Source organism: Heloderma suspectum, chromosome 5 (genome assembly GCF_057233095.1).
Source record: "Heloderma suspectum isolate Gila_16-S chromosome 5, 16-S_ref, whole genome shotgun sequence".
Classification (NCBI taxonomy): Eukaryota; Metazoa; Chordata; class Lepidosauria; order Squamata; family Helodermatidae; genus Heloderma; species Heloderma suspectum.
In genome coordinates this window covers 228,969,971-228,977,968 of record NC_139462.1, presented here as the reverse complement: position 1 = coordinate 228,977,968, position 7,998 = coordinate 228,969,971, and the positions used below count along the sequence as shown (strand labels likewise).

General features: G+C 45.1%; 1 pseudogene; it reads right to left on the bottom strand.

The window, feature by feature from the left end:
- Window positions 1–503: 503 nt before the first annotated feature.
- LOC146345255 (cytochrome P450 3A24 pseudogene) lies at window positions 504–2,027 on the bottom strand (annotated as a pseudogene).
- Window positions 2,028–7,998: the final 5,971 nt, after the last annotated feature.

Genomic DNA, 7,998 nt, shown 5'->3' with positions numbered 1-7,998 from the left:
GCATTGTGTTCACACAGTGGCCAACCAGATGTCCACAGGAAACCCACAAGCAAGGCATGAGTGCATCAACACCCTCCTGCCCATGTTCCCCAGCAACTGGTGTATTATTTTTTTATTTTTTATTATTTATTACATTTCTATACTGCCCCATAGCCAAAGTTCTCTGCACAGTTTACAAAAGTTAAAACATTAAAATACTATACACAAAGTTTAAAAGCCATTTACATAAAAGCACACAGGCAATATACACAAACAACATATACCTAAAAACAACTTTCAACAGGCAGTCATAACTAAAGACACATCCAGGACCAATGATAACTGTGAAGCTCTTCTGATCAAAGCTACAACTTCCTCCATTCACTTCTGTTTGCTGAAGTCAATAGTGCTATGGGATGAGCACAGGAGCATTCCCGTCTTCAGTTCTGTTCACTCAAGCTGCCAGTCCCATATGATATAGTGTGGAGGGAGGGAAGCAGCAGCAGCCTCTGTTTCCAATTTCTTTATTCCTCAGGACCAGCAATGGCTCTGGAGACCAACTTCAGCTGGATGGGCTTTTTGGGTTGCAGGAAGCCCTTGGTGTCCAGTTCCATGGGAATCAGCGTCTCTCTGCAGACTTGGAAGGAAAATTTCTGCAGCATGTCCACCACAGCCACTGTCATGACCAGGAGAGCAAAGTGCATTCCAATGCAGTTCCTGGGACCTGCTCCAAAGGGCAGGAAGACATACGGGTTGACGCTTTCCTTGTTCTCTTTACGGAACCTCTCGAGCCTGAACTCTTCTGGTTCTGGCCAATATTCCGGGTCACGGTGCAGGACAAAAGCAGGGATCATGGTCATGACTCCCTTTGGGATTGTCAGTCCATTAATCTCCACAGTTTTTTTGCAAATCCTTTCAAGCCATCCTCCTGGAGGGTAGAGCCTGAGGGTTTCATTCACCACCATGTCAAGATACTCCATCTGAAGAACTGCATTATAGGTGGGAGAAGCCTGATTGGGAAGTGCCTCATCTATCTCCTCCTGCAGCCTCTGCTGAACATCTGGGTGTGTGGCCAGGCAGTAAGACAGGAAGCTGAGGGCACAACTGGTGGTCTCATAACCAGCAAAAACAAAGATAATGGCCTGTGACAAAATCTCTTTGTCAGTCAGAGCTTTATATGAATTTGGGTCATCAGAGGTGTCACTGGAAATTTGGGAGTCCACCATTAGCTGCAGAAAGTCAACCCAGTTTGTGTGATTATTCTTTTGCCGGTCCTTCTTGATTTCCTTGACAACATCAGTGAAGAAGTTTATGAAGGAGCTAGGCATCAGGGTGAATTTTAGTTTATCCAGCAATGGCACGAGGAATGGAAAGATGACAAGCAGGAGTGGCAATGGATTTAAGAAGCTGAACTTGAGTAACTTCTTGACGTGCATGACGAAAGGATCATTGGGGTTGTTTATGGAGTCTACGTTGACGCTGAAGGAAGTGCTGGTTATCACATCCATACTATAGGCCCCAAAGATGCCTTTCATGTCTACGGGTTCTTCATTTTCCACTTTCTTTTGAATGTTCTTCACCAACGTTTCCCCATAATGGTTGATGATTGGCAACATCTCCTTCAATCTCCCACTCGTGAAGGCAGGAGACAGAACAGTGCGAATCCTCTTCCACTGTTCATTCTCAGCTATTGTTATGGATGAGTCCAGCTGTCCATTCAAACCAAAGTTCCTGCGGTTGGTGAAATGGGTGTAGAATTCTTTTGCCAGGATGGCTTTGATGATGGTTGGATCCAGAATAGCCATCACTGGCTGGCAGCCATCGAAAATTCCCCAGATTTTGCCATACTTCTGATAACACCTCTGGTCGAAATCCAGAACCCCTTTCCGGTATTCGAGAAAGGTCCCAATGAAAGGCAAAGGCCTTGGTCCAGGAATTCCCAGCTTCTTAAAGAAATTGTATGGCCAGATCCCATAGAGCACCAGAAGGGCCAAAAAGACAATGATGAGTAACCAGGTTTCTAAGGAAAGCCTGGGGAGGGGTCCCATCTTGTGCTCTGTGGAGCCATCAGCGACAGTCCCTGTTCCCCGAGTGCGGATGAGAAAGTTTTCTGCCGCTTGGCTCTGCGAGGCACACTTCGGGACGGCAGCATTTCCTCCTTGGCATAGGCATAGTTCCTCTGATACTGAAGGTAGCTTATAGCCATCAGGGCTAGTAGCCATTTCAAACCAATATGTGAACCAAAACTGTCATCCTTCAAAATTCATGTTTTTCTGAATTTTGAAAAGTTCACCATTATATAAAAAAGCGTATATTAGGGAAATGTGCATGCAAAAATTCATACAGTCATGAAATCAACATTAAGAAATGGATCAGATTAGGAAAATCACTTGTGAAAAATCTGTGTATTAGGCAGAAGTGTACAAAAATGCATTTTTCTAAATTTTGGGATGATCCAATCTTAAGACTGGAAAAATTCTCAAAGTTGGGTACAAAGCAAACTTAAGACTGGAAAAATGAGAAATGGAGAGAGGCTGAAATTGACTGATTCACCAATCCCTTGTGCAAATAGTATCTGGGAAGTGGAACCAGAGAAATGGCATCTTCAGTAATTTTCTACCTATTTCCCAACATATGTCTAAAAACTATGAATAAGGGAGAGGATAATGCTGGAAACAGTTCTGAAATCAAGGCAACTCTCGGTTTAATTGGTATCACTTTGCCCATCCTCAACTATTAAGGTCTGGCAGGTGCCAACTGGCCTGGAGAAAAATAAAATCTGAGATGGAGTAAGGCATTCTGTAGCAAACTACATGAAAGGTGGTTTCCCTTGGGAAGGACAAACCAGGCCATGCAAAGAGGTGCACAGCAAATGCTGAGTGATGAGAAAGCCTGCCCCCCGCTCCTGCAAAAAAAAAAAAATGCAGACTATCCTTTGGCTATCCTTGCCTGTAGAGCAGGGGTGGGACCGTGGGAAACATGTGGTTCTCCAGATGTTGTTGGACTGCAACTCCCATGAACCCTCACTGTTCGCTAAACTGGCAAGGGCTGATGGGAGTTACAGAAGGCCAAATATTTCCCACCCTGGCTGTACAGGGAAGGGGACCTTTTCTGCGGTTGACCTATGATTGTGAACTTCCCCCACAAGGGAGATCATCTAGACACCAGTATCTCTTTTTTATTTGGGCATTTGGTAGTGATGGTTTCATTTAATTTATTGTAGATTTGGGTTTGTCTCACTGTACTTGCTGGTACTTGCATGACCTCTTCATGGATCACTGCCTTGTTGTGGCGAAGGGGCTTGCGTAACTCAGTGAAGCCATAAGCTATGCCATGCAGGGCCACCCAAGACGGACAGGTCATGGCGGAGAGTTCTGACAAAATGTGGTCCACTGGAGAAGGAAATGGCAACCCACTCCAGTATTCTTGCCAAGAAAACCCCATGGACTGTATCACAAGGCTAAAAGAGATGACGCCGGAAGATGAGCCCCTCAGGTCGGAAGGTGTCCAATATACTACTGGGAAGAGCAGAGGGTGTTTCCAAGTAGCGCCAGAAAGAGTGAAGCGGCTGGGCCAAAGCCGAAAGGACACTCAGCTGTGGATGTGTCTGGTGGTGAAAAGAAAGTCCGATGCTGTAAAGAACAATATTGTTTAGGAACCTGGAATGTCAGATCAATGAATCAAGGTAAGCTGGAGGTGGTCAAACATGAGATGGCAAGATTGAACATCGACATCTTGGGAATCAGCAAACTAAAATGGACAGGCATGGGCGAATTTAATTCAGGTGACCATCATATCTACTATTGTGGGCAAGAATCCCTTAGAAGAAATGGAGTAGCACTCATAGTCAACAAAAGGGTGGGAAAAGCAGTACTGGGGTACAATCTCAAAAACAACAGAATGATCTCAGTACGAATCCAAGGCAAACCATTCAACATCACAGTAATTCAAGTCTATGCCCCAACCACTGATGCCGAAGAAGCTGAGGTTGATCGGTTCTATGAAGACCTCCAACACCTTCTAGAACTAACACCAAACAAAGATGTCCTCTTCATCATAGGGGATTGGAATGCTAAAGTAGGAAGTCCAGAAATCACCGGGATAACAGGCAAGCATGGCCTTGGTGTACAAAATGAAGCAGGACAAAGGCTAATAGAGTTTTGCTAAGAGAACATGCTGATCATAGCAAACACTCTTTTCCAACAGCACAAGAGGCGACTCTACACATGGACGTCACCAGATGGTCAATATCGAAATCAGATTGATTATGTCCTTTGCACCCAAAGATGGAGAAGCTCTATACAGTCAGTCAAAACAAGACCTGGAGCTGACTGTGGCTCAGATCATGAGCTTCTTGTTGCAAAATTTCGGCTTAAATTGAAGAACGTCGGGAAAACCACTAAACGGTTCAGGTATGACCTCAATCATATCCCTGATGAATATACAGTGGAGGTGAGGAATAGATTTCAGGGATTAGACCTGATAGACAGAGTGCCTGAGGAACTATGGACGGAGGTCCGTAACATTGTTCAGGAGGCAGCAACTCAATCCATCCCAAAGAAAAATAAATGCAAGAAAGCAAAGTGGCTGTCTGATGAAGCTTTACAAGTAGCTGAGGAAAGAAGGGAAGCAAAAAGCAAGGGAGAAAGGGGAAGATATACCCAACTGAATGCAGAGTTCCAGAGAATAGCAAGGAGAGACAAGAAGGCCTTCTTAAATGAACAATGCAAAGAAATCGAGGAAAACAACAGAATGGGAAAGACTAGAGATCTCGTCAAGACAATTGGAGATCTCAAGGGAACGTTTTGTGCAAAGACTGGCATGATAAAGGACAAAGAAGGCAGGGACCTAACAAGCAGATGAGATTAAGAAGAGGTGGCAAGAATACACAGAAGAACTATACAGGAAAGATCTGAATGTCCCTGATAGCCATGATAGTGCAGTCACTGAACTTGAGCCGGACATCCTCGAGAGTGAAGTCAAGTGGGCCTTAGGAAGCATTAGTAACAACAAAGCTAGCGGAGATGACAGTATTCCAGCTGAGTTATTTAAAATCCTAAAAGATGATGCTGTTAAAGTGCTGCATTCAATATGCCAACAAATTTGGAACACTCAACAATGGCCGCAAGACTGGAAAAGGTCAGTTTACATTCCAATTCCAAAGAAGGGCAACGCCAAAGAGTGCTCAAACTACCTCACAATTGTGCTCATTTCACATGCCAGCAAGGTGATGCTCAAAATCCTACAAGCTAGGCTTCAGCAGTATGCGAACCGAGAACTACCGGAAGTACAAGCTGGGTTTCGAAGAGGCAGAGGAACTAGAGATCAAATCACCAACATTCGATGGATCATGGAGAAAGCAAGAGAATTCCCAAAAAACGTCTATTTCTGCTTCATTGACTATGCTAAAGCCTTTGATTGTGTGGATCACAACAAACTGTGGCAAATTCTTAAAGTGATGGGAGTACCAGACCACCTTACCTGTCTGCTGAGAAACCTGTACGAGGGTCAAGAAGCAACAGTAAGAACCAGACATGGAACAACCGATTGGTTCAAAATTGGGAAAGGAGTACGACAAGGCTGCATATTGTCACCCTGCTTATTTAACTTATATGCAGAGTACATCATGAGAAATGCCGGGTTGGATGAATCAGAGGTCGGAATTAAGACTGCTGGGAGAATTATCAACAACCTCCGATATGCAGACGATACCACCCTAATGGCAGAAAGCGAAGAGGATCTCAAGAGCCTCTTGTTGAGGGTGAAAGAGGAGAGTGCAAAAGCTGGTTTGAAACTCAACATTAAAAAAACGAAGATCATGGCACCTGGCCCCATCACTTCCTGGCATATAGAAGGGGAAGAAATGGAAGCAGTGACAGATTTTACTTTCTTGGGCTCCAAGATCACCGCAGACGGTGACTGTAGCCATGAAATTAAAAGATGCTTGCTCCTTGGGAGGAAAGCTATGGCCAACCTAGACAGCATAGTAAGAAGCAGAGACATCACCTTGCCGACAAAGGTCCGTCTAATCAAAGCTGTGGTTTTCCCAGTAGTAATGTATGGCTGTGAGAGCTGGACTATAAGGAAGGCTGAGCGCCGAAGAATTGATGCCTTCGAACTGTGGTGCTGGAGAAGACTCTTACGAGTGCCCTGGACTGCAAGGAGGTCAAATCAGTCCATCCTAAAGGAAATCAACCCTGAGTGCTCATTGGAAGGACAGATACTGAAGCTGAAGCTCCAATATTTTGGCCACCTAATGAGAAGAGAAAACTCCTTGGAAAAGACCCTGATGCTGGGAAAGACTGAAGGCAAAAGGAGAAGGGGACGGCAGAGGATGAGATGGCTAGATAGCATCACGGATGCAATGAATATGGACTTGAGCACGCTCCGGAAGAGAGCGCAGGACAGGCAGGCCTGGCGTGCTATGGTCCATGGGGTCACGAAGAGTCGGACACGACTGAACAACAACTTGCTGGTAGATGGTTTACTGCCTGTGCAGTCAGCGAATTGCTGCGTTTATCTGTTGTCTTTGTAAAATGGCATGCTATTATTCTATTTGTCATCCTTCATTACGGTGGCTGATGCTTTTATGGAATTTCCTTACACTGCTTTAAATGCCATCTGGCAGGAAGGCAGCATATGAATCTTTTAAATGAAAATATATTAAACCGGTTCTCATCACTTGGCAGCTGCATAGGTGTGGAACTCCCATAACACCAGTCAAGGGAGCTGCAGCAGGCTAGATGGGGTCCCCGGCAAATTTCACCCAAACCAATTTTTTATTGATGTGGAGGTTTCTGCTCAGGGAAAACATCCTCCTGGTAGTTATGTAGGAATCAAAACAGCTTTTGATTAAATGGGTGAAATTGTTTTTGGGGAGGGTGGGTGTAGCACTACCTTCCCTGACCTGATGCCCTCCAGATGTTTTGGACTACAGCTCCCATCAGCCCTAGACAGCTTGGCCAATAGCCTGGGATGTTGAGATCTGTAGTCCAAAACATCCGGAAGGGACCCACCTGGGGAAGGCTGGTTTAGCATATCCGTAAGTAGCCACAGAGTCTAGCCAAAAGTAAAATGTCAAGAGAAGCAAATCTGGAGGTTCACGCTCCAGACAAAACATTTAAGAGACTTCAGGGGAAGTCAAAAACAATTTTGGGAAGGCTGACAGAATTGCTCGCAGGGAGATTTTGCATCCCTTACTGTTTCTGAATTGCTGAGCAGATCATCTCAAGGTGTGCAGGGTCCAAGCCATCTAGTGCTTTACAGGCTGTGCCATGGACAGTGCCTGGAACAGGACAGGAAGACAGGACAGAAACTGACGCAATGGTCCACCCCACCCCCCAAGGAAGATAAGTGATAGAGGAATCTGGACCAAAGTTTCTCCAGCGAAAACTTTCTGCTGAATTGGGGGAGGGGCTCCGGGGCAAAAGAAGAGCAAAACCACGGTGCCTCTTTTGCATCCTCAAGGTTGGGGGCATGAGTTTTTTTGGGGGGAAGCAAAACTCACTGATGCTCCTTTCAGCTCTTCCTAGCTGACAGCTGCTCTCCCTGCCTGAATCCTCCTGAATTATACTATGCCATGATGTAACACTGTTCCAAGAAGCATTCAGGAGGAAAATGGTGGTTGCCAACCATAAAGATCACCAATGAGTTTCACACGCCACCCCTGACAATCGTGCCACCAGCTTATTTATTTATTTCATGTCCAGATCAAACTTTGCTCTGCCAAAATGTAGCCACGGCCACAGCTTTGTCATTAGCTTGCTGTAGACCATCAACAGTACAAGACTCCAGCAGTAATCTGGAGTGCTGGGTCTTGGGTTTCAATCTCCACACTCACATAATGTACTGTCGTCAACCAGCAACCCCCACTGAAATAAATTCATCTTACACCTTGGTACCTCCACCCTCATCCTATTCATTGTCCTCCAAACTATATAAGGGAGAGTATTTCCAGCGGCCATTTCTTCCTTCGTTAAAATACTCAAGTCGGTACGCTCATTCCTCCATTTACTTATC